This window comes from Lygodium microphyllum, chromosome 12, assembly GCF_053477565.2.
Source record: "Lygodium microphyllum isolate KBCC chromosome 12, Lygodium_microphyllum_v1.1.10, whole genome shotgun sequence".
NCBI classification, from domain to species: Eukaryota; Viridiplantae; Streptophyta; class Polypodiopsida; order Schizaeales; family Lygodiaceae; genus Lygodium; species Lygodium microphyllum.
In genome coordinates this window covers 20,178,001-20,205,734 of record NC_141146.1, presented here as the reverse complement: position 1 = coordinate 20,205,734, position 27,734 = coordinate 20,178,001, and the positions used below count along the sequence as shown (strand labels likewise).

Here is a 27,734-nt window from a genome sequence, read left to right as displayed (position 1 = left end):
CCATGTGGCACAAATTCCCGAGAGAGAGAGAGTATTAAAAAAGAAAACGTAATAGGCATAAGGGGTAGATCTGAGAATGAAGTTTTGAGGAGCTAAGGGGGCAGATTGCTGTAGTTTCATCAGCCATGGAGAGTACTTCTTCGTCTCTAACTCATGTATGGAGGTAGAGCTTGCTCCCTCTGGTAAACTCTCTCTCTATTCTCAGAGAAAATGCTCTGCATGATGGGCTAATTCCATCGAAGGGTTTTTCAGCTCTGATTTAGTGCTGTTTGTGGGACTGCTTTAATGCTGGAATGATGCTTTTCTAATAGGAATGTTGTTTTGGACATGCTGGACAGTAAGAACAGTGAATTCAGAGATTTGGACAGTAAGAACAGTGAATTTAAAGATCTGCAAACTGCAATTCTGCACATGAAACATTGAGTTTTGGTCACAGAAAATGCTTTCCTAAAAGGGATGTTGTTTTGGACATGCTGAACAGTAAGAACAGTGAATTTAGAGATCTGCAGAGTGCAATTCAGCACAGGAATCATTGAGTTTTGGTCACAGAAAATGCTTTCCTAAAAGGGATGTTGTTTTGACATGCTGGACTGTAAGAACAGTGAATTCAGAGATTTGCAAATTGCAATTCTGCACATGAATCATTGAGTTATGGTTACAAAAAATGCTTTCCTAAAAGGGATGTTGATTTGGTCATGGTGTGCTATCCTTATGCAGCTGGGATTTACTCAGAAAAAAATGAAAACCAATTGTTCACAGGTTATTTTGGAACATTTCATTTTGTAACTTTCCATCTTTTAATTGATAAAGAAATACTGAGAGGGACACCGGTCTTCGGGGCCAATCTAGTGTTGAGTGAGGTCTTTGTTTGTGTGTGTGTGTGTGTGTGTGTGTGTGTGTGTGTGTGTGTGTGTGTGTGAAAAGACCAGGTGTTATAATTGAAGGAACTACTGCTTTATGTGAGTCATAGACCGGTTACAGCTGCCTATGGCCTACCAAGACTATAGAGATGATGATTACCTTGTGTCAAGATTGTGGGAGAGAAGGAAGGAGTCTCGCTTGAAGCTTTCTTGCTTGCACAATGGGGGAAGACACACAAGGGTGGAGGTTGAAAACAGTTTTCCTCTTCTTAGTTGTGTAAGCCAAAAGAACTCAAGTACAAAGAAATAGAAGAACCCTATATATGGGTCTCAAACCAAACTCAACTAACTAAGGTGGCATACTAACTGAGCCACGAACTAGAGTAGATAAGGATAGCTATCATGTAGTTATTATTCATGGGCGGTGTACCAACCGCGTCTGCAACTGACAAGTCGGTGACATAAATACACAACGGTCACCCTGGCGTATCACGAGTGGAGCTCGATATCTCAACACCTTGCCAAGGGAGTCTAAAGTGATTACCCTAGAGAGGGTAAGTCATCGGACAAAGGGTGCTCATTGGTTGCCTAATGGCCTATCATGATATACAAAGGTGGATGGAACCACATTGAATCCTTTTTTTTGTGGTTTGAGAAGATATGGTTTGTGGCCTATCAAGTAATTGTGCATGGAAGGAGGATGAAAAGGGATGGTTAGATCCAACACATCACAAAATAGACAAGCTAACCCAACCACTTGAGAGTATTGATGACAAGGGATAAGTGAGAACAAATATGTAGGTGTGGTGGTAAGGTGGTGAAAGAATTGTTGGTGGAAATAACTTAAGATCTGCTTGGGGGTACTTTGCACAATGAGATGCAAAGAGTAATGCTACATGATGAGAATGCACATGCAAGAAGGTGCCACTTGGACAATGCTTCTCATGGGAAATTGTTCACTTGCCCAAGTGCCTTTTCATAAAGATGATGATGATCATGCAATGCAAAGGGAAGGTACAAGAGGGAAGGGAAGCCAATGTGGAAGATAAATGCCAAAACTTGTAGAATATTAATGAATAGTAGGAACTTTCTCTCAACCATAGATGTTGATGTTGAAGGAGGAAGTGGAACGTAATGTTGGTCTTTGTGTTGTGCTAAGAGCCATGAAGAATCTGATGATAAAGATAGACTTGACACCCCTAAGTTGGAATAGCCAAAGGAGAATTAGCCATCTGGATATGCAAAACATGCCCATACTCAATGTTGGGAGAGGGCTTTGATGCTGATCAAGTGGCATAGGTAAGCTCGAATCTCAACCTTGGGAGATGACTCCATGCCAGTCGAAAAAGCACCAGGATAGCAATCCACTATGCAAATGGATCTAATGGATGGAGGAGGAAGACTTGACCCTCCCCAATTAGAAGAGCAGGAAAACATCAGCCATGAAGGCAATCAAATATGCTCGTATTCAATCTCAGGAGATGGCTTCAATGTTGACCAAGTGTCATAGGCATGTTTGAGACCCAACCTCGGGAGATGGCTCCTATACTAGTCAAGAATGTGAAGGCACGACCACCAAGGTAATAGTCCATCTATCACGAAAAATCAAACTAGAAGTGTAGATACTAGAAAATGATGGTTAAATGATAAAAATTAACCCAACTGAAGGGAAAGGACGGTTGCCAAGAGAAGAAGGATGCCCAAGACTCGATCTCAAGAGAGAAGATACTATCTTTGTCTCCATGTTGAGGGAGACAATTCATGGCAAGTTAAAAACTGAAAAACAAACCTTTAGCCCAGGTAGGACATGCGATGTTAGTCCTAATACAAATACAAAATCTAGCATAAAAAGTTCAAGAAAGAAACCTATATATTTGATGTTTCATACTGTCACGAGGACATGAAATTTTATTGATTTGCTTAGCATTTTATTAAAGGTTAATCAAATGTGTAAATGTGACTTGCACATGCGAGGTTCACATTAATAATTTCATTGTATGGGACCTAGGACCTCGAGATATTAGTTGGTGCCAAAGGCAAAAGTTGTAATAATGCTTGATAGGTACTAGGTGGTATTGGGTGTCAGAAGTTGGCCTAGAATATTTAATTTGCTATTGGTGTTAGTGGCGGTGACACTAGGGAATTGGCATTAATTAATGAGTTAATGCTAGTTCTGGGCTAATGAATGCTTGGGATCACTTGGGTGATAAATTTGCCTAGCTAATTTAATTGTTGATTGGTTAGATTATTTTTCTAGGTGCAAAAATAATTATTAAATTAATATTTTGAAAATTAGTTTAGTGGGTTGGATAATGTTGGAATTTCAATTTAGAAGGCTGTCACTTGGCAAAACTTGCCCATGCAAGTTTGGGAAAGATGAATTGGGTTGAAAGGAGAAGGAAATCTTGTTTTTGTATTCTAGAGCTGTTGGGAAGAGAGGTTGGGCTGTTTCTGCTTGCTTTTGGAGCCATTTCTCAGCCATTTGAGACCATTTTGGTGAATGTGGTTGCTTATTCTTGCCAGGGGAAGTTGGTGATCACGGTTGATGCACTTTTTTCTAAAGATTATAGTCTCTAATGCTCCCTTTGCTATTGGTGAATCCATTTGGGACTAGGAAATTAGGCTAGCAGCTCAATTTCATCGAATTCTCCTAGCAAATCTTTGAATTTTCTCTCTCTACAACATTCTTTTTCGTGAAGATAATTGAATTAAGTAGCAATACTTACATTAGACCATTAGGTCGGCTAAGAAAAAAGAGTAGACACAAATCACCAAGACTCTTAACACTCAAATATCACACAGAAAGGACAGCTGGTGTGGAGTGAACAATATCCAGCCTGGGAGCAGCAATGTTTGGATATTGGAAGCTAGATAGGCCGTTTTTGCATGTGGAAGCCTTAGTGAAAATGGAAATTTGCCAAATGTCAAGTTTGGATCAGTTTTGGGCTGTATGCAGGTGTATCTTCCATATTGGGCTATTTTTCTTCCATTTTGGGCTGTTTAGAGCAGATCCGAGGTTTGAGAACTGAGTTGGGGTAGGGAGAGGGAGACAATTGGTAAAGCTTCTGGATAGCAATGCCACATGATCTGGAGCAGATTGTGGGGCTATAAACAGTAAGAAGCCCTAAAAACGAGGTCAGTGATTGTTGTTGGTCTAGAGATTAGGATTTCAGACAGCAGTAAGACCCTAAAACTAGCAGATGACTTCATTTTCTCTGTCTAAAATAGGAGAGGATTTCTGTTACAGAACATTCTTGCATTGGATTGAAGGTTTCTCTCTCCTTTGCTGTCTTTCTCCCACATCTCAGCAAGTCTGAAGATATTCAGCACCGTTTTGCTGAAATTAAACCTAATTACTACTATAATGAGGGTTAACCACTTGTCTTGAGAAGCATGCCATTGAATCTTAGCCATTCTCAGTTTTGCTTAGCTATTTGAAGGTGGACAACATAGTTTATGCTGTCAAAACCCTAATTCATAGCAAAAAATAGGGTTTCTCAGACATCTCAAATTGTGTGCCCATTAAATAGAAGCCCAAAGTCAATGCAGCTACTGGAAATGAGGTATTCTACAGCAGATTTGGTGAAGATTGGACATCCACATTGAAGTCAATCCACATGCAAGTGCCCCACATTCAATTTGCGCCCAAATTGTGTTAGAATCAAGGGGTAGATTGGATCTTTATGCAGTGGTCATTTGTGAAAGCCAAATGTATTGGAATTTGTAGAATGATCAATCTATATCATGGTGTATTACGAATTCAAGCAATACAAGTTAAAGAAATACTGCAAGGGGCATTAGTTTTGGGGTCAATCGGGTGTCATTTGTCTAAGGTTAGTGTGGTAATATATTTATATCAGATTTGTGAATTTATTTACTTGCTGTGATTACTGTTAAGTCAGGTTATCTACTACCCTATTTGAGTACGAAGGCTAGCTTCAGCTGGTGCAGAAATCAGGGTTTTAGACAGCAGAAAAACCCTAGAAACCAGTAGGGGACCTGAATTTCTTTCTCTAAAACAGGAGGGAATCACTGTTACAGCACTTTGTTGGCATCAGATTGAAGTTTTCTCTCCCCTCTGCTATCCTCCATCATCTTAGCAAATCTGAAGATATTCAGATTGTTTTGCTGTATTCAGACCTAATTACTGCTGTAACTGGGGTTAATTAACTGTCTTGAGAAGTGTGCAATCGAATCTAAGCCATTCTTAGTTTTGCTTATCTGTTTGAAGGTGGACATTAGTGTTTATGCTGTCAAATCCCTAATTTCCTGCTATTTGAAGATTGACATCAGTAATTATGCAGGAAATTAGGGTTTCTCAGCCACCTCAAAGAGTGTGCCCATTAAATAGAAGTCCAAAGATCAGAGTAGTTGCTGGAAATGAAATATTTACAGCAGATTTGGTGAAAATTAGACATCCACATTGAAGTTGACTTGCATGCAAGTTTAGTAGATTCAATTTGTTCTCAAATTGTGTCAGAATCAAGGGGCAAATTGGATCTTGATTTAGCTGATTATTGGTGAAAGCCAAAAGTATTGGAATTTATAGAGCGATCAATCTATATCACGGTGTACCACGAATTCAAGCAATGCAAGTTAAAGAAATACCGTAAGGGGTGCCAATATTGGGGCTAATTGCGTATCGACTATCCAAGATGAATGTGGCAAAGTATTTGTTTCAGATTTGTTATTTTTTTTACTTGCTGTGATTAGTATTAAATTAGGTCATCTATTGAACATTGCCTTTCAGAGAAAAGGTGGTAATGATTGATTTAACAATGAGCATAAAATTCACATAAACTAAAATGCAAATTTTACCACTTAATCTTGGACAATAGACATTTGATTGACCCGAAAAATTGGCAGCCCTTGCGGGATTTCTTTATCTTCTATTGCAATTGGATGAAGATTGAGATTGCTCCAATTTCCTTGGCTTTTCAATCATGGTTGCATTCCGTGTGCGGATGAAACCATCCTGTCCGATTTGTCCAATCCGGTCGGATCTATTTGGTCTGGACTGGACTTGTGCAAGTGACCATTGCCCTGGGTCAAAGTTGACTGTTTCCACATATTTTTTACAAAATTTTCCTAATTTTTTTCAAAAAGTTTCTCTTTCTAAATTGTTTTGGGCCTTTATAAATTGCCTCCTTCTAGTTCAATCTTCATACTCAACTTTCAAGCTTGTTGCCTTTTCCACTTAAGCCTCTTTCTCAAGCTCAGGAGTCATCTCACTCTCTTCCTTTTCTTATTTAGTATCTTCCCACCTCTTCCTCTTCCTTCCAACTTCCAAGTTTCATCTCCCTCTTCCTCCTCTTCTTTCTCCATTACTACTTCCAAGTTACTCCATACTACCTTCTCTTACCACATCCTCTTCCATCTCTCACACCACCTCCTCTATCTACACCTTGATCTCTTTTACCACCTCCATCTCTTCACCATGCCTAAAGCCCTTCATGAAGGCTTTTCTCTTCAGATCTCACACCTTGAGAAAACCATGAATTGCACCAATGCCTATCGTTGGAATTGCAAGTACTGTGGCAAGGTCCAAACGAGTAGTGACATGGCTTCTCATCCACTTGTCCAAGATAGGTGGAGAATGTATTATCTCTGATAGTCTCTACTATCTAGGTACCTTTCCAGCCTAGACATTTGTATCTCCGGCTTTTTTGTACATGGGTTTTGCATATGAAACGTGTCACTTGTGACTTGCCCAAGACTCTTTTTTTGACCTATTGTACATGTCTTTAGACTTATAAATGAAATTGGAGTATATATTTTGTCTCAACCACTTGTTATGTTCATGAAGTATTGTTGAAACTTGAAACTTGAAACTTGACTCTCATGTGTATTTGTGGTATTTAAAGGTTAAAACTAAGACTCTCATATTAAAACAAGTAATATTTACTACACTATCTCTTAATTTTCTATATATTTTTTAATGATCGTACGAAAAATCAGATTTTATCCAACATTTTTTTGTGTACGTTCGGTACCGTACTAAGTCTATAGACTGGCTGGATCAGATGGATCATACCTGACTATCCTGCTTCCAATGCTACTTGTGTTGTTATAAATGGCTAGCAAGCCTTCAAACCAATTTGTCCCTTGGTTTGCTTGGGTATTGACCTTCAATGTGCTTATTGGAAGGCAAATTCTGCCCCAAACTTTATGTTGTTTGGTTGGTCTTTTAAAATTCTCTACAATCCCTAAATTTTAGTAGCTAAATTTCAAGTGCTAGGCCCTAGTTTTGAGCGTGCTCGTGAGGTGGTTGTTAGATCCTAATGTCTACTGTAAATTAGGGTTTATAGTAGCAAATCTTTGAATTCTTCACTGTCAATAGTTGAAATGTCTGAAATTGGTTGAGGAAACTTGAGAGATAGTTGGAGTGAGAGAATGTTGAAGTGAGAGAAAATTCTGATTTCTACCGTGAGAAGTGGGTTGGAATTGCTGTCAATGTTGGGAATAAAAAGTCATCATGCCTTTTATGGTGTTCCGGTGTGCACGCACCCTTACACATGTACTATATATATATATATATATATATATATATATATATATATATATATATATATATATATATATATATAATCAAAAACCTAAAGTGGTACTTGGAGATTGTACCCACATTGAGTCTTGTGCTCTCTCTCTCTCTACTCTGCACTCACTCTACGTGTCTCAATTTTGGCGCTCTGTTGATAAATTGGTATCAGAGCTACGGCATAGGTGTGTGTGCTTCTTGAGACAAGCAATAGGTCAATTGTGACAAGGCGAGGTAGGCGATAGGTCGTTTTTGACCAGGTTGACTAGTTGAGATAGTTGATAGGTCGTTTTTTGACCAGACAAATCAGGCGTCAACAGCAAGTGACGGCTTGGACGGGCTAGACGGGATGGGGCGAGTTAGGTGTCAGGAGGAGAGGGCATGTAGAAGAAACAATGAAGCCCATCAAAGCGAAGGGAATAAGACCAATATGTATGAAACAAGAACAGTGGGATGATTTGGATGAGCTTGCACTCTCTACCATAGAGCTCTTAGTGTCAGACAACTTGCTCTTTAGCATTGAGAAATTTTATTCTATATATGAAATGTGGCAAAGACTTGAGGAATTTTGTGCTCAAAGAAGTGCAGTCAACAAGGTTTATTGGCTGAAAAAGTTGATGGACCTTCGCATGAAGAAAGGTACAACCATGTTTGTACATTTGAATGAGTTCAACTCAATTCTTAGTCAACTTATTATTTTGAATTTCCACGTTGATGATGAGTTCAAGGCTACTGCGATGCACTTTGCTTGAAAGTTGGAATACTTTCAAGATAGCTTTGAGTAACTCAAATGCTTAGCTGTTATATTTTGATATGGAGAATTCTTTGTTGATGGAAAAACTCAATATGCAAACATACTTGGATACTTGACTCCAGTGCGTCTTTTCATGTCACACCACATCATGAGTGGTTTTCTGACTACAATGGTGGTGCATGTGGTGTTGTCCACTTGGGGGATAACTATGCATTTCAAGTTGCAAGTATTGGTAGTGTGAAATTGGAATTTCAACATGGCTCCATGTTTGTTTTGCATAATGTGAGGCATGTACCTCAACTCAAGAAGAGCTTGATAAGCACATGGCAGCTAGATGATGAAGGCTATCATACCACATTTGGGGATAGCAAATGGAAAATTTGTAAGGGCTCTTGCACTGTTACCAAGGGCTCTAAAAGTGATACTTTGTATCCATAGTTGTCATGTATGAAAGGTACGATACGGTACGGTACGATAAAATATGGTACTAATTGGTACCTTATGATTTTATAAGGTATGGTACGATATTAGAACGAAAAAAATTAAGATGATTTTTTAAATAACAAAAACCATAAATCATTAAATGATAGATCATAGAATACATGTTTAAAGTAGAAATAGCCATTTCATTACAGAATAAGATGAATACATGAGGGTGACCATCACGGTCGCATGGGCTACGCAAAACATGAGATACAACTATAGTCTAGTATATTTAATACAAAAAAAAAGAGAGATCTATGTCATATGAATGATGAATCTGTGATGAGGTATCACTATCATCATCATCATCATTATCACAACCATCTGAGTGCTTATCAAGAGAGTCTGAAGATGACTCCTCGGCATCCGATGATGAGAAACACTTATACTCATTCTCACTGATGAGGTTACCATCATCATCAAATGATGGCTCCCTAGATGGCGGCTGTGTAGGCAAGGGGGGGATGCCATCATGAGGCACAGGATGTGAGCTACTAGAGCCCCGCCTTACATATGTTTGCAAGCCACTCGAACCACCCCTCCTCGATGATGGAGGGTGTCGAACGACCATGCCCCTGCTACCACCTACTTGAACTCCTCGCTCACAAGTACGCTGACTACGAGTGTCACGAGTATCTGCTGCTATAAGCTCTCTATAGAGCTCTGCAAAAATCATCTCCTTCTCCTCGTCCATCTCCTTATGTATACTCAGAAGAGAGTCGTCCCCGTCAACTTGAATGTATCAACATTCATCTGCACAATGTAGTGATGCGCGTAAGATTTATCATGGTAAATGCTAAAGTCTAAATTGTAAAGTATAAAGTTTAAACTTCAAATTTTAAAGTTTAAAAGTTAAAACAACAAATTTTAAATGTTATGGTTAAGTGTTTAAACTTTTCTTGCTTTGAACTACCTATGCTCATCATAGCTCTCATAATGCGTAAGTTAGTGCGGCAATAGACTGGCCACTCTAATTGTTGTGTGCTAAGCCGATTGCGAATCTTTGTGTGAATGAGAGAATAGGCACTCCAGTTTCTCTCACATGCACCCGAAGAGCAATCTTGGGCAAGGACCCTCATGGCTAAGGGCTGAAGAGCGTATCCAAAGTTTTGCCACCGAAATAAAGGCTTCACAAGTGACTCTCTCCTCCAACAAGTGGGAGAAGCAAAAGCCACATGCCCTCTCTGATCTGTATAGCATCCTAGCTTCTCTAGCACTGCATTGTGGTCATTAACAAGGACCACATGAGTCAAATAAGTAAGTTGGTCTGAACGGAATTCTCTATCATCCATGACCGTTGGTGACTTGAGGCCGGATATACCAATGCGGCAAAACCATGGATGGGCTTATACATCCACACCCATCTCCTCTCTGCTATCTCTAAAACATGTGCATGTTGTGTCTCTGTGATCACTGTATAAGCACGTGCCTCCACCAATGTTGCTGTAAAGAAGTGAACGAGAAGGTCCATGGTGGACCCCTCACAATCACTCATACGTAACACTCTATAAAAGGGAGTCACGACAATGACAATGGCACAGACTTTTTGCCAAAACTGCTCTTTAAGGCACAAGCGCTGCATGGCTTTGGCCTCCTTTGTCTTATGCTCATCCCACTCATTCCATAGAGTGGACACCACTGTCTGGCGCAAGGCGACAGCACCTCATAAAGACGCTCCAGCAATAACCACATGTAAGCAAAGCGAGTTGAAGAAGGCTTTTTCAACTCCAATGTGCTATGTTCACGATACATCGCAAGCACCTTTACCTTTACCGTGAAGAATGTGACAATTGATGTAGCTTTGCGGACCATCCTCTTCACCCACTTGAGCTTCCCAATGTTCTCCATGAGTAAGTCCAATCAATGACTTGCACATGGAGTCCACACAATCGTAGGGAACTCGGCCTTAGGCAAACGGCCCATGCACTGACAATTCGATGTATTGTCGGTAACAACTTGCACCACATTTGAGGGGTCCACCTACAACCATAATTTACAAATTACAAGTTATGTATAAATCAAATTTCAATTATGAATCATGATATTATCATAATGAAAGAAAGTGAAACAAATTTAAAACATAAATTGCAATGTATACCTCAATGATAGCTTGTCGAATGTGGCGGTAGATGAATGCGCCCGTCATTTTCCTCTCTCTCTTGCGATATATACAGCCCGCAAAAAGTAAGTGCCGAGTGGACATGAGACGAGTATGTTGATGATGCCCCGTTTCTTATGATCACTCCATCCGTCGGTGAGAATGGAGCAACCATATTTTATCCATGTGGCCCGAATAGGATCAAGGGCTCTATCAATCCTCTCCTTTTCTTCATCAATCTTTCTCGTCCTCATGTCGTTGTATGTGACACCGGTCCATCCTTCACATGGACCCACATTGGCAATGGCTTTTTTACCTTCTTCTTCCATTACTCTTGCTTTAGGACATTGAATGCAAGATTGCACTCAATCACCGTGCGTGCAATTTCAATGTCCGCAAGTTGTTGGCTTTCTCTAAGAAAGGCAACCGATCCACACACATGACTGGGAGCTTGAGAGAGAGACGATTGTCTCTCCGGTACCGCATGAGCCTCCACTCTTTGTCTTTTACCGGAGCCGGATGCGGATGTGGAGTCCCCACCTCCAATGGTAGAGGCCTCTCCCGCATCAGTTGAAGATACGTCCACATTGGATGCTTTCATGTTAGTAGGCATAGGAGTTGGTGCCGAGAAGCCACTTCCTCCTCTTGTGGATCCCCCTCTCATCTTGGCGAGAATCTCCTCCGCAATGTTTTAAGGGATCTCCTTGCATGGAGCAACTTGGCCCCCTGTCTTGGAAAGATGTTGGAGAAGCCGAGTTGCACCACTTGTATAGCGCTTCCCGAAATACTTGCAACAGTAGATGAGAGAAGGGTCAAAGTTCAAAGTTCAAAGTTCAAATAGTCAAAGAGAAGGAATCCGAAGAGAGGGCTGCAGCTTGCAAGCTGGAAGGAATCCAAAGAGGAGCACCTTTTGCATGGCTGGAAATTGGAATTCGGAAAAGGGGGTGGGGTGAGGTATCCAAGGCTTCCCACCCCCCCAAAAAGCGCAACAATGTATGAAACGCGGGAAACATGGGACACGGGGACGCAAGAAACGCGGAATGAGGATGCGTAGGCCAGGTGGCCAAAACAGGCCAATTTTAACATACAAAATTGTACGAATTCGTACCGTACAGTACCATACGGATTGTTTCGTACGACGTATGGAGGCAACTATGTTTGTATCCTCTGTATGTATCTAGCATGTGTGACCATGTAGTTGCCATAACCGAGCAGCTAAGTATATCTTTGTGGCATAGCCAGTTGGGACACATGAGTCAAACTGGAATTAAATTGCTTTCTCGTCCGGGTTATTTGCCGTATTTGAGGTATACTGATTTTGAATTGTGTGATCATTGTATTTATGTTAAAGCATGCTTCAACATCACATAAAAAATCTCTTTATCTAAAGTTTTCACCCTTAGAGTTGGTACATTCAAATGTATGTCAGATGCCAGGGTTATCCCTAGGGGGAAAGGAGTATTTCATTACTTTTGTTGATGATGCCACGTGCAAAGTATGGGTTTATCCAATCCGTCGTAAAGATGAGGCCTTAGATAAGTTAAAAAAATTCCTAGCACTTGCTGAAAATCAGACCAACAAGACATTAAAGTGTCTTCGCTTTGACAATGGTGGGGAATATGTTTCAAAAGCTTTTTAGGACCTTTGTGACAATAAAGGGATTACAAGGGAGCTCACCGCCCCTCACAATCCACCCCAAAATGTTGTCATAGAGCGTATAAACAGGACCATTTAAGACAAGGTCTGTACAATGGTGTCACATATTGCTTTACCGCATGGATTTTGAGCAGAGGCTGTTATGACAGCCATACACTTGATTAATTGGTCACCAAACAGGTCTTTGGGAAGGGAGGAGTCCCGCAAGAAGTGTGGTCGGGCAAGCCACCTTCGTATGCTCACTTGAGAGTGTTTGGTTAAGAAGCATTTGTGCACATTCGCAAGGAAGAATGTAGCAAAATTGAGCCAAAGTCCTACAAATGTATTATTAAATGCGGGAGTCCTTTCAAGTAGTGCCCCCCCACTCAGCTATATCTAGAACAAGCACGAGAGAATTGTCTTCGATACTCCCCCCAGCCACGTCTAGGAAGTTGCTGGCTAGAATCCCAAGTTGTGTCCACCTTTGCTAGCCGTCTCCTTCAGGTGAGTTATACTATTTTAAATAAAACTGACTCACTTCCTAGGCTCCCCTTGACCCTGTTCAGGTGCCCAAGGCCCCCGGACGGTCTTCTCTTGCACTTGTTCCCCAAGTATTACACCATAAATGTAACATTTCCTTCCCCTTAAGAATCGGTTTCGTTCTTGAAAATGATATTTGGAAGGTCCAATTGTAAATTGGGAAACCTTTTTTCTAAGGTACTTACTCGCTCCCATGTTAAGCTTTCTTTTGAACAATCTTTCAATTTCACCATATATTCTTGATAAATAGTATTCCTCGTTCGTTTGTTACGAACACTTAAAATTGGTCACCTATTAGCTCCTCAATGTTATCATTTAGGATTAAATTATCCATATCGCCCAGCTTCTTTCTTAACTTGCTTACATGGAAAACTGGATGTGTTTTTCTACCAGTAGGTAGTTGGAGCTTGTAAGTCTATTTTCCCACCCTCTTAAGTATTGTGAATGGACCACAATACCTAGGTGAAAACCTTGGACATCGTCCCGTTTTCATGGTTTTAGTTTGTTCAGGCACCTTAAGATAGACCAATTTCCCTTCTTCAAAGGAGATGTCTCTTCGGTGAGGATCTGGATAAGCTCTAGCTCGATTTTGAGCTTTCTTAACATTTTCTTGAGCAAATTTTAACATACTATTCATATCCTCCAAAAAATCCTTTGCTGCCTAAACCTTTTCCTTGTGCAATCCTACTGCATGAGGAGCTCTGGGCTGAAACCCATACATTAGCATAAATGGACTATATCCAGTGGAAGAGTGTTTGGCACTATTGTATGCAAACTCTGCTATCGGTAAATACTCTTCCCAATTAGTTTGCCTTTTACTTACATATGCTCTCAACATATCTTCAAGGATTTGGTTAACCCTTTCTATTTGCCCATCTATTTGCGGGTGCTCCGCCGTGTTGATACTAAGTTTAGTATCCAATTTCCTAAATAGAGCACGTCAAAATTGACTATCAAATTTTCTATCCCGATCAGAAACTATATTTGTCGGAAGGCCATACAATCGGTATATGTTCTCTATGAACAATCTAGCCAATTCTGGTGTTTTAATATCAGTTGAAGTTGGAATAAACCTAGCCATTTTGGTTAACCTATCCATAATCACCTACATAGAGTTGTGCCCCCTCTGTGTTCTGGGTAACGCGACGATAAAGGCCATGGAGATACTCTCCCATTTTCTCGAAGGAATCTCTAATGGGTGGAGAAGTCCTCCCATTTTCAATCTTTCAGCTTTATTAACCTGGCATTTATTACATTTGACCAGATAGTCAAGGATGTTCTTATTCATTCCAGGCCTTTTAATAAGACTATAAGTCTTATTAACTCCTAGATGTCCCGCACTAGGGGTATCATGACACTCAAAGAGTATTTGGCGCCTTTTTTCTTCATCTTTCGGGACACATACCCTACCCTTGTAGAGTAAATAACCATTATCAATGGTAAAATTCTTCCACTTGAATCCCATTTGAGCAACCCCTGATACTCCATTTCCTTGTCGAACATCCTTAGATGTTTCTTTCTCAGTGGAGGCCCTTCCATTTGGATCCCCATTTTCTACTGCTTTCCATATGTTGGAATATGTCGGATCAACCTGGCATTTCCCTTTTAAGGATTCAAAAAAATCGGAAGTGAATTGAGTAAAACTCAATTAATTTATGATGGGCATTCTGTTGAGTGCATGAGTCACTATATTATACTTTCCTTTTCTATACCTTATTTCATAGTCGAATTCTTGGAGGAGTTCGGCCCATCTGGCTTTACACCCTTGTAGATCCGGTTGGTCATTAAGCCACTTAATGCTCTCATGATCCGACAAGATCAAAAGTTTGGCACCACACAGATAGTGCCTCCATTTCTTCATTGCATGTACTATTGCATACAGCTCCCTCTCATAAACAGAATAATTCCGTTTTGCACGGTCTAATTTCTTGCCCAACCTATTTTTGCCTACCCACCTTTTCCCTCTCATTCTTTCTATCAGACACACCCACCACCACCATTGACTCGTTTTAACGGGTCAAACTTTACCACTTGGTCAAACTTGATGAGATATATCCTTGACTACTAGAAACTATGGGATCTTGTGTAGGGGTTGGAACCCCAATCCAATCTCGCACTTGTTTTATATGAGGTTGTCTGCTCATGGAAGGCTAGGAATGCCTCCGCTATTGTCGAAGCTGATACAAGGCTTATTGCCTGAGTTTCATTCTCAGCTTCAGCGTTTTGACTTAGCATTAGGGCGATGGGCACACTTGACTGACCGCTATGTGACTCGGGATAGAACCTGTTGTATAAATCTTGACCATGAGCTCCAACTCTATTGTCAAGTTGATGCAAGGCTTATTGCTTGAGTTTCATTCTCAGCTTCAGTATTTTGACTTAGTGTTAGAGTGATGTGCACACTTGACTGACCGCTATGTGGCTCGAGATAGGACTTGTTGTATAAATCTTGACCATGAGCTCCAACTCTTAAAAATCACTGACCAGGATGACTTGAAAGTCAAGTTGACTGAGTATCGGCGACTTCTTGGCGAATTCTCCACTACGGGGACTCTCAAGTCTTCTGACGATCAAGTCACATTGTTTTTGTCTCCCTAGGAAATACTTCAACTTTGTGGAAGATATAGTTTCAAAGCGTACTATGCCTACTTTCTAAGAATTTGAGTGTCAATTGTTTCGTTATGCACGATTGTTTGATCAATTTCATATGAACTCTTCCTCAGAGGGGACTCTTGTTGCTTCATTCTCAGAGGGGGCAACAAGGGAAGGGCAAACAAAATTAAACCTCCACTCAAAATAAAAAACAAAATCAATCCAGGGAATTAGAAGGAAACTCCCACTCACAACTTAAACAAGGTTGGCAGAATGTACCTAAAAAGAATAGGTATTGTCAACATTGTCAAAAGATTGGTCATTTTGACAATGAGTGTCGATCAAAGGTCAAAGGCACAATACCCAAATCTGAGTCTCGGACCCCCACCCCTTAGTCAGGCAACCCCTAGCAGGGGAGATAGGGTGATAGCAAGGGGTAGTTTAAATTTTAGACTCATACTGCCATGGCTTAGCCATCTCAGTTGACAATGTTCTCAACTCCAGAGTGCTTGTCTGATTGGTCTACAAAGGCCCACATCGTCTCCATAGAGACATCAGATGCGAGTCTCGTTCACATTTGTGAGTTGCCTACTGACAAGGTTACCACAGAGGCCCACTTGTCACAGCCAAGCACTTTAGCTCTTGTTTGGATTGTGGATAGTGGAGCTACACATCATATAACTCTTATAGAGGACATTTTGCGTATCCGAGCCCTTGCAGCTGGGCGGGTCCGCATAGGAAACAACTCCTCGATCAAGATTCAGTCTCAAGGTAGCATCAATTTTGCCACTGACAAGGGTCCAGATTTGGTATCGTTGGACAATGTATACCATGTTTCCTAGCTTGGGGTGAACTTGTTATCTGTTCAGCAGCTTTGCTGGTTGGGGTGAGCAGTTTTCTTTACAGCGATCACAGTTGAGATCCTTGATTCTCAGACTGCTCACAATGAGGCATAGCCTAATGGCCTTTACCACATGACTCACTTTCTAACTGAGCCGACAACCGAGGACTCCATGTTCCATAGCTTTCAGGCATTAGCCACATCTCGGGAGTCTACGAACAATGAGTGTCTTTGGCACTTTCACATAGGGTATTTTGGTTATGACTCTCTTTATGAGTTATCACGCCATTAGCTGGTTGAGGGCCTTTCCCGCCTAAAACTAGCTCATGAGGTCTCTAAAGCTTGTCAGCTCAGAAAGTAGCACCGTATCCCATTCCCTCAGCAGTCCATACATCGTGCGGAGGAGCCTCTTAGATTGATTCATGTTGATCTTTGTGAGCCGACATCCATTGCCGCCTTAAATGGCACGCTGTACTTCTTTTTGATAGTGGATGATCATTCTAGATACATGCGGGTGTACTTACTCAAGCATAACTCCAATGCTTTTACCTATTTTTCTGCTTGGGTGTTGTTGGTTTATAACTAGATTGGTTGTTATGTTGGTTACACTAGAAGTGATAGCGGTGGTGAGTTTATCTCCCACGAGTTTTCCGAGTTTCTACTAAAGTATGATATCTCTTGCCAGCTCACCTCTACTAACTTCCCCTCTCAGAACGGAGTCGCAGAGTGTAGGAACCGGATAGTCATGGAAATGGCACGCTCTATGCTGTTCGTAGCAGAGTTTCTCAAGCGCCTTTGGGTCGAGGCTATTAACACTTTGGTGTACATCCTCAACCGGTGCTCGATTGTGGCCCTTCTTCAGAATACATTGTATGAGGCATTTTTGGGTTCTCGGCCTGTCATTTTCCACTTCAAAGTCTTTGGGTGTCATGCCTACACACACACGCCTGATGTCTCACAGCAGAAATACACACTTCAGCTAGTGGACCAACACACTTTGGATCAGCCATGGCTAGTGGCCATGCCTCTTGATCCTATTGTCCACTTGTTGAAGGATACCCTAGGATAACCCTTTGATGCATATACTTATCGCTCTGTTGTAGGAAAACTTCTTTGGTTAATTCACACTAGGCCAAATTTAGCTTACTTAGTTAGCATACTCAGTTAGTATTTTATAGCACCTAGGATGTCATTGGATTGCATGCCTTTATGTGTTGCGTTATTTACGGTGTACTTATTCTTATGGCCTGGCATATGGTTCTGGTTTATATTTGCGAGGTACATTGATTCTGATTAGGCAGGCAATCTCGACACCTGACGTTCTCTTAGCGGCTACCTCTTTACCTTGAACATGGCTCCCATTTCTTGGTCAAGCCGTAAGCAAGAGACAGTGGCAGCTTCCACGGCCAAGGCTGAGTACCGGGCTCTCTTCGATGGCACCATCTAGGCCATCTACTTAAGGAGTTTAGTGGCGGCACTTCATTTTTCCTGCGACTCTCCCACCGTTGTCTACTACGATAACCAGAGTGCCATTGCCCTTGCCCTTGCGGGCAATCCGATCATTACACCACAGACGCGGCATATGGAAGTCCACATTCACTTTTCCAGAGAGCAGATTGAGCTAGACACTATTTGCCTAGAGTTTGTGCCTATATCCGATAATTTTGTAGATATTTTGACCAAAGCGGTCATCCGGCCGGTTCTTCAGTACTTGTTATCCAGGATCGGTTTAGATACACCCTCCCTACTTCTACAGCTTGATAGGGAGAGGGTGCTTCCCTCTTGCTTTCCCTTCTAGTTTGAGAGGAGGCGGCTTCTACTCTTAATAGTGACAGTGATGATGCTTACAATATTTTTAGACATTCATTCTTTTATTGTATTATGGACATTTGTACCTTTATCCACACTGTGAGGATGATATGATCGTAAAAGGACACTTGGGCATGTGAACAATTCCCTTGTACAAGGGCACTATCCAAGTAGCACCATTGCATTGCATCTTGCGTGAGCATGACATCTTGCATCACCTTTTGCATTACCCCATGTATTGGCTTTTTGTTCATGTGAATATGCAACTGTGGATATTTATTCATTTTCTGTCTTTTGGAGTGGTCGTTTTTGGATCCATCATATTTGTGGCATTACCCATAGCAGTCTCCCATAGTATGGGGGAGTTTTGAAAATGGGGGAAACAAAAATGGGAAAAATTGGAGTTTCGGAGTTTCGGCCAAATTTTGAAAACGGGGAAACGACGTTTCGGATTGTACACAAAAAAAATATAGTATTATGTGGGTATGTAAATATATCAATGCCTACAATAACATGTACCTAAATTTCATACAAAACTTTGAGTCTTTATGTCATGTGATTGAAATCATGATTGATTATACATTTCAGGAGTCACGAGTGACAACTCACGACTCGCGAGTGAAGATTGAGGAGTCAAGACTGAGGACTCAATGGTTGAAACTTAAGACAGCTTAACACAATTAAGACTCAATTTTCAAAACTTAAGGCAACAAAATGAATTAGAATTTATGACTCATAAATAATCTATGATCTAAAAAGTAGTGAAGATTGACATCAAGAACAATGGAACAAGAATCAAGTTGCATAATAAGTGGGATCAAGATACAATGATACATGTAACTATATCATGTGAATAATTTGTCATGTGAATAATTTGTTAAAACTCTAAAGTCCAGTGAGGCTATAAGTATCAATATCAATGAATAATTGGCAACTCTAGTCTGGACTCTGCATTGCTAAACTGACTCTTGTATATCACGAGTCATGACTCATGACTTATCTAGACTGGATCTGTGTACTATCTCCTCGTCCGATTTCGAGGACCCTGATTGAGAAGTTGATAAAACAACCTCAGTCTCATCCTGAGACTGGGGCTCTGACTTTGCCCGTGATGCATGACCACGTGTGGCCCTCACTCTAACCCTCCTCTGTGTACGAGTCTCATGCACCGGTGCTGACAGCTCCTCATAGAGCATGGAGTAGATATCTTGCTCCTCCAGTGGTATTTGCGGAATGTCATGCACCTTCTCTATATCAATCTTGTCAATATTCACCTATAAAGGTGAACGAGACAAAGATATATCATATGAGAGGAGATTCAATATGCTTAATGTTCATAAATATCACAATTTACAATCCAACTTTCAAGTAAATTAGCAATGTTAAGTATCAAGGACTCAGGGTTAAAAAGTTAATTATATATAATACTAATCATTACTAATTTACCTGTGAAACAGAGTGGTCCTCTCAAGAAGCTAGAGATTGCAATGGCAAAACACTAAACGCTCTAGCTGGGCAGTTGTGAGCTTGTTTCTCTTTTTGGTGTAGAAGAGGACCCATGTGCTCCAGTTTCTCTCAGTAGGCCTTGAATTACAATCTTGTGAGAGGCTTCGAATGGCAATGCGTTTCTATTCAAATTTAAGAGATTGAGGTTAAGTAATTGACAATTGTTAATATATAAGCCACAAAATCAACATTTGAGTGGGCTACAGATTATAGAACTTGTTACCTAGGTTGTATAATGCATTAGATAATCAAGATTTAAAATATAAAAGTAACCAAAGTAGGAGCACAATTGCCGCATTTCTCCTACCAAGAGACAAGCTAAAGCCGTGCCTCTCGAAGCCTAGCTGTGGCTTGGCCAAAACGAAGAGAATGATTGCGGAATGTCAGCAAATCATCCTCTATTCTTCTCATCATATCTATATCATCCTCTGTGAGGCACCTCATGTACTCTATGAAGCCCTCCTCTAACTCCGCGCTAGTGTACTGCTCCTCACTACGTCAAAGGAAATGCAATATATGTGCGACACCATGGATTGGTTTATGGAACCAATCCCATCGTGCATTCCACACTGCACGAATCTCATTGACCCTGTAGATAAACTAAGTTAAAAACTTAGAAGTGAGAATATTGATCAATCATCAAGGAGTCGTTAATACCAAATAATTACATTGTAAAAGTTAAACAAAAACTTACTTGTCTTGGGGCAAAAAGCTATTGCGAAGCAAGGCCTCACAAATTTTATCCATATACTCATATAGAAGCTTCAAAGTACTCCCCTCCATATTAGTGATGTGCAATACAGTGTAAATAAGAGTGGAGACTTTTCACCAATGCCTCTATCTCAACCTACCAACTCTCATTTAAAATATTGCGCCTAAAACGAAGAGCCTTTGGAGACTCTCTCTCACTCCATATGAGCCATTTGGGGCATGCAATGGTCCATATTAAATTTGGACGGACCTGTATCAACCTCTCCAATACAAAAAACATATAAGCAAATCTAGTGGTGGAGGGCTTCAATAGCTCAAGTGTGCTATTGGCTTGAAACATTCTTGTGACGGATAGCTTGCTCTTCACAAATCTTACCATGCTTGTTGCCGTCTTGAAAATGTCATCCACCCAAGATATTTCCCAACATCTTCAATAAGCAAGTCAAGGCAATGGGATGCACATGGAGTCCATACTATGCTAGGAAACTTCTCCTCAAGCATATATCCCATAGACACACAATTGCTTTCATTATCTGTCACCACTTGCACCGCATTTTGGACTCCTATGTCCATGATGACTTGTCGCATGTGCTCCCAAATGAAACCTCCTGTGATGGTAAGACCTAAGACAGAGGCATCGATGGCCTTAATGAACATGTTGCCTTTACATGAAGACACCAAAACATTGTAAACATTTCTTTGGCGCACATCTGACCATCCATCGCATAATATTGTGCATCCATATTTAATCCATGTCTCCTTCAAGGGCTCCAATTGAGCCTCTATGGATGCTTTCTCCTTTCGAAGCTCCCGTGTGTGTAATGCATCTGCGGATGGGCTTTCCACTCACACCCTATATGGCTTATTGCCTTGATTGTCTTCTTCCATTGATGTGTAGTGGTCACATTGAAAGGAATAACACACTAAATAAATAAGCGTGTGAATTTCCTAGTTGCCTCCTGCCTCTGAAGTCCTGCATGGACACTTGCACCATGCAAGGAGCCCTTTTTTCCACCTCTACTAGAAGATGGCAACGGGGTTCTTTTTTGCACTTGGACCCGATATGGATATGGATACACTTCTTTTGATGGATCATTGGCATCTCCAATTTGGCTAGTGTCACTAGGCCCACTAGCCTCTCTTTGCTCCACTTGTGCTTCATTAGCCCGATGTGGTGTTGGATGAGAGGATTCAACCTCTTCTAGCTCAATACCCATATGCTTTTGGCGCCAAACATGGAGACTTACTGTTACTTCTATTGGCACATTTGCGCAAGGCCCAATGTCTTTGTTGGGAATGCATGCCAAGTGATCTTTCACGTGTGTTACACTCCTCGATTTCTCCAATCCACAATAGTTGCACCGCCACTTCTTTGATCCATCGGAGCCCTTGTATCCCTTGGATGGAGTGACGTGCCTCCAATATGGGTCTGATGCTATGATATGATGATTAGCCTTTAGGACCTAGGTAATGGATTAAAGGAGGAGGAGGAGGAGGAGAAGAAGAAGAAGAAAGAAGAAGAAGAAGAAGAAGAAATAAGAAAAAAGAAAGAAGAAAAAAGAAAGAAGAAAGAAGGAGAAGGAGAAGGAGAAAAAGAAGAGGAAGAGGAGGCAGGAGCTGGACTGTGGAGGTCCGAGTAGGAGGAGGCGAGAGCTAGTGTGCCGCGTGAGTCAGGAAGCGGAGAACGATTGGAATGGGGATCCGGTGTGTTGGATAACCAGCATCGAACGGGCCGCAGGATCTCAAAACAACGGTCTACCATTTCCATTTCGGTCTGAAATGGCCGGTCTGTTTCGGCACTGCCGAAACGGCGTTTTGGAATACTATGTTGTCTCCAAGGCAATTTTTCCTTAGCTTGCTTGCTTGCTTTGCTTGTCTTGCTTGCTTCACATATTTGCCACACCCACAACCATTTTCCTTTTTCCCTGACACCTAGTAATGGTGGTAATAGTATGCTTGTTTTGTGAAGGTCTTGGGTTTGACCATCCTTTATCATTTTCCCATTTGGGGCATGGATACTCAATAGGACGAAAATTGATTTGAACCTCCACTAAATGCTAAAACTCTCACATTAAAAAAAAAAAGGTCCATTGTTGATTTCATTCGCCTTTGTAGGGCTTGGTAGCCATTGGGCAGCCGACGTGCACTCTTTGTCCGATGCTCTGTCCTCTCTGGGGTGATCACTTAGGCTTCCTTGGTAAGATAACCATCGCCTTTGTAGTCTTAGTAGGCCACTGGGCAGCCGACGCGGACCCTTTGTTCGATGCTCTGGCTGCTTTGGGGTGGGACGCCTTGGGGTAAAAGATCTTTCTCGTGGCACTGTTGTTGGGCATGAGAGGGGGTGCTGAGCTAAAAATGCATTAGCTTTACTTAAACAGCCCCAAAACTTGCTTAATTAATGAAAAAACCTAGTTTATTTAAAATAAATGCGATCTTAGAGAGTTTCTATGTCCCATAAGCACAAACCCACTTGGGAGGGCCCAAACTTTTTATAAATATGTATGCTTTCCTCCATTCAAGATAACAATCTCGTTTTTGCAGATTTCAGGTATTTCAGCTTGTTGTCCACACCCCATTCGCAGAAGACATCTCAACCGAAGTTGTCCATTGCTGTCTACATCAATTGGCACTTGATTTTCAGCCCTCTTCTTATAGTTTGGAGCTGATCCAAGTGAGGCGACTGCTGTTCTTACACAGACCTGCTGCCGTACTACCTGTCACGTCATCTGCAGCTTGCGTTTGGGAGTTTTCTCTCTCCTCTAGCAATTGCCAGTCCCTATAGGTTGTCGCGAGGCTGTTCTGCCTGTGTTTGGTAGTTTTCTCTCTCTTGTAGACTGTCTTGCTTGTGTTTTTTGTCTTTCTCTCTCCTACAGACTGTCCTACTTGCGTTTTTAGTCTTTCTCTCTCCTCATTGTTGTCTGTATCAAATCCAACTTCTCACTGTTGTGTTTGCTGGCGTTTGACATTTGGAGGCTGCCTTGCTATGATTCGGGATCCATTCAGAGTAGGACATGCTCTCTAGCACATTACCCCTGCCCTGATCGTTGAGATACACGAGTTCGAGGTTAAGTATTTATTCACTACATAGTGTGTTTGCTGCACGAGCATTGTATAATCAATAGTTATATCACTTCAGTTATTTTCTGTGTTCATTGTCTTTGAGTTACCCTAAGTGCTTTTATCAGTCTGCGCTTTGTCATACGATTGTTATTTGTGTTTCTGTGTCAGAGTATTTCTTTACACATACTTGAGGATGTAGGCCCATTGCCTAACAATACAGATCATTGGGTAAGAATATGTACACATGTTAGAAGGCAGCCACAGAGGTTTCAACCATCTTTGCATTACATTTTATTGACTGATGAAGGTGAGCCTTTGACATTTAGAGAGGCACAGTCATATGAAAACAAAAGAAAGTGGGAGCTTGCTATGCAAGAAGAGATGAAGTCTTTGTATGTGAATAACACATGGGAGCTTGTATCTTTGCCCAAGGATAGGAAAGCTACCCCTAACAAATGGGTTCACAAGGTGAAATGTATTGATGGGAAGCCCAAGTACAAGGCATGTTTGGTTGCTAAGGGCTATATACAAAAGGAAGGCATAGACTTTCAGGAGGTTTTTTCACCAATGGTGAAGATGACTACTCTCCGTGTTTTGTTTGCTCTCACTACATCCTTGGATTTAGAGTTGGATTAGATGGATGTGAAAACTGCTTTTCTTCATGGTGACCTGACTGAAGAGTTGTACATAAAACAGTCCAAAGGTTTTACTATTCTAGGGAAAGTAGTTTGTAAGCTGAAATGCAGGTTATACGGGCTGAAACAAGCCCCTAGACAGTGGTATAAAAAGTTTGATACTTTTATGCTCAGCCATTGATTTAAATGCAGTCATGCAAATCACTGCTTATACACTAAAAAGGCTGATGATGGAAGCCTTATTGTGCTGGTCTTATATGTGGATGATATGTTGATTGCGGGAAAGCATAAGAGTATTTTAAATGCTCTTAAAAGGCAGCTGAGTTTAGCCTTCTCAATGAAAGATTTGGGGGCAGCCGAACACATTTTAGGCATGTGCATTAAAAGAGCTAGAGGGCAGCACTTGTTGTTTCTCTCACAGGACAAGTACATCAGCAAAGTACTTGAAAAATTTAATATGGTTGATGTTAAGCCTCTTGGTGTGTCTTTATTGCCACATACAAAGCTTAACAAAGCTGATTGCCCAAAAGATGATGCAGTTCCTACTGCTATGAAGGGCATACCTTATGCATCAACGTGTGGTTCTTTGATGTATGCCATGGTTGCAACTCATCCTGACATTGCTCATGTAGTGGGAGTTTGTTAGTAGATTCATGTCTAACCTTGGCAAGCCACATTGGGAAGCAATGAAATGTATCTTTAGATACTTAAAAGGTACATAAGAAAAGTGTATATGCTATGGAAAGGGTACACTAAAGTTGGAGGGATTCAATGATTCGGATATGGCAAGAGATCTTGACACTAGAAAATCTACTAGGGGATATGCCTTTACTTTGGCTGGTGGGGCTATTTCTTGGTGTTCAAGATTGCAGAAAATTGTGGTACTGAGTACTACAGAGGCTGAATATATTTTTGCTGTAGAAGCTTCTAAGAAAGCTATTTGGCTTGGCCGTCCGGTCAAGGATTTTGGTCTTTCTTCCCGTACTCCAATGCTTGGTCGTGATAGCCAGAGTGCCATATGTTTGTCTAAGAATGCCATGTTTCATGCACATACCAAACACATAGATGTTCAATAGCACTTCATTCGATAAGACTTGGATGATGGTCTTGTCACATTGACTAAGGTCAAAACACAAGATAATCCTGTTGATATTCTTACTAAGAGTCTTGCAAAATCTTAGCATGAGCATTGCATCCGATCAGTGGGAGTTGGCTAGCTTAAAGGTACCACTTCGGGCCTTTAAGTGGGAGGTTGTTGGGTGTAAAGTCCCTTAATCTCCATTGTAGAAACTTATGGGTGTGGACAAACCCTTATTTGTATCCTAATATATAAATACATTTTATTCTTTGTGTACCGTCACTTATTGGTACACTCATCTTGGGATTCTCTCACTCTCACTCTTAACACTGCTCTTGCTCCATTTCTAAATGGTACTTTGTTGCGCACTCATCCCAATAGTGTGTTGCATTGTCTACTACAAAGGCAGAGTATTTGGTTACTATTGAGGCATGCAAGGAGGCTTTATGGCTTTCACGTCTAGTGAGAGAACTTGGCATTACAGAGGTTTCTATTTTCCATTGTAATAGTTTGAGTGCTATCATGCTAGCACGCAATCGTGTCTTTTATGCAAAGATAAAGCACATACAGGTGAAGTATCATTTTATTAGGGATGTAGTTGATAGTAAGAGCATTGAGCTTGTGAAGGTACATATCAATGATAACCCTGTAGATCTTCTCACGAACGATATTCTAACAGAGCGGTTTGCTCATTGCTGCCAAATGATGGGGGTTGCCGTGAGTATATGTGTATTTTAGCTTTGTACATACGTAGACTTAGCTGATTCTTTCTACCTTTAGGCACGTTGCCTTTAGGTGGGAGGTTGTTGGGAATAAAGGGTCACCGTATCTTTTACAGTGTTCTTACACATGTACCATATGTGTGTGTGTGTGTGTGTGTGTGTGTAAAAAATTAAAAACCTAAAGTGGTACTTGGAGATTGTATCCACATCGAGTCTTGTGCTCTCTCTTTGCTCTGCACTCACTCTCTCTCACTTTGCGAACCACAACATTGTGTGTCTCGATCCTCAAGGCTCACACACTCTGCTGACTGCCAACACTCTTGGGAATTGCCTTGATTGTTATTGCCTACAGCCAACAATGGTTGGAATGTTGTTGCTAGGTGCAGATTGAGTCATGGTGGTAGTTGCGAGCTGTAGGAAGTCCTATCTTTGTTGTTGCTAGGTCCTAGGCTGTACTCTGTTGGCTGGAGCAACCTCTCCACTCTCTCTCTCAGCCTCGCTTCCTTGACTTGCATGGGAAAATTTTGCTAAGTGGCAATCTTCTCAATCCATTTTTTAGCAAATTTCAGCCAAATTAAATTAATTGTCAAAATATTAAGGCTAAAAATTAATTCGGTTGTTAATCCTTGCTTGTGCTAACAATCAAATTGGCTAGGCCAATTCGTCATGCAAGTATTCTCGAGCATTTATTAGCCCTTGAATTGGAATTAATTAACTAATTAATGCCTAGTTCTTAATGTCTCAACTAACATTAATGGCTGATATAATGATCTAGGCCAAACTTTGTCTCTAGATACCACCTAGTAGTTGTCAAGTATAACTTATTACAACTTTTACCTTTCATTGACTTCTCGAAGTCCTTGGCCTTTCATGGAGAAATAACTAGCACATCATACATGCATCTCACATTTGCACATTTGATTAACAACTTGATCAAATGCTAAGTAGAGCATCAAAATTTCACGTCCTTGTGATATCTACCACCTTGTTCAGAGTAGGAGCGTTGGTTTCACAAATTATTTCAAATCAGAAGATCAAGTTCGCTCTTATTACTTCCAAGCACAAATAGTTTAGTAGGCACACAATGGTACCTCAAAAGCAGTTGAGGGAATCAAACAAGGAAATTTTGAATGGTAATCCTGATGCAAAGTAGCCCTACAGGAGTGGAAATTTGAGCTTTCAAGTGAACAATACAAGCCAGTTGTGATATGTCTCAAATGAAAAAACAACATCTGTTTTATATCAAAGAGTGCTTGAGGATTATCCATATTCACGAAAAGCCCTTTCCTTTCTTCAAGTGTGTGTTGGAGTGGTTGTGAGAATGATAATGGTGGTTGCAAAATGACTGGGTGTGGCTAGCTGAGGAGATTGGTGAGCAACAAAGATGGCCACTGTTGCAGCTGGAACAATTCAAGCATCACGGACTTTGTGCAGGCCATCACTTGCTTATAGTGATAAGCTCTGCACAGCACATGGGTTTTATTTAGAAGTGTCTCAAAAATATAGGAACATGTCTCTGTGCCAAGGAATTTAAAGGCTCTAATCAGGCATCTCCCAAAACAGGCTAAGAATAGCATGGGGTAGAGATGCTAGCCCCAATCTACCATGGCTGTTAAGTCTTTCTTCTTCATCATTATGGCTGTGAAAGACATTAAAAGCTTGTGTCAAATGGATCAAGATTTGTTGGGTATTAAAAGTTTTTCATAGGAGGGAAGAGACAACACTTCACAACTGAAAAAAGAGCTAAGGTGTATATTGCTACTTAAACTATAGTGGTACTTAAATGGTCAGTGTGTATATCTTTTCGCATGATTTTCTCCTTTGTTATGTTTAATGCATAGCTAAATGCTGAAATTTGATATGCTGTATAAT

At 41.0% G+C, this 27,734-nt stretch overlaps 1 protein-coding gene across 7 annotated transcripts in view; it reads left to right on the top strand.

The window, feature by feature from the left end:
* Positions 1-27,734, top strand: part of LOC148027512 (S-adenosyl-L-methionine-dependent methyltransferases superfamily protein) — a 109,276-nt gene that overhangs the window by 25,418 nt on the left and 56,124 nt on the right. The gene's annotated exons all lie outside the window — the stretch shown is intronic.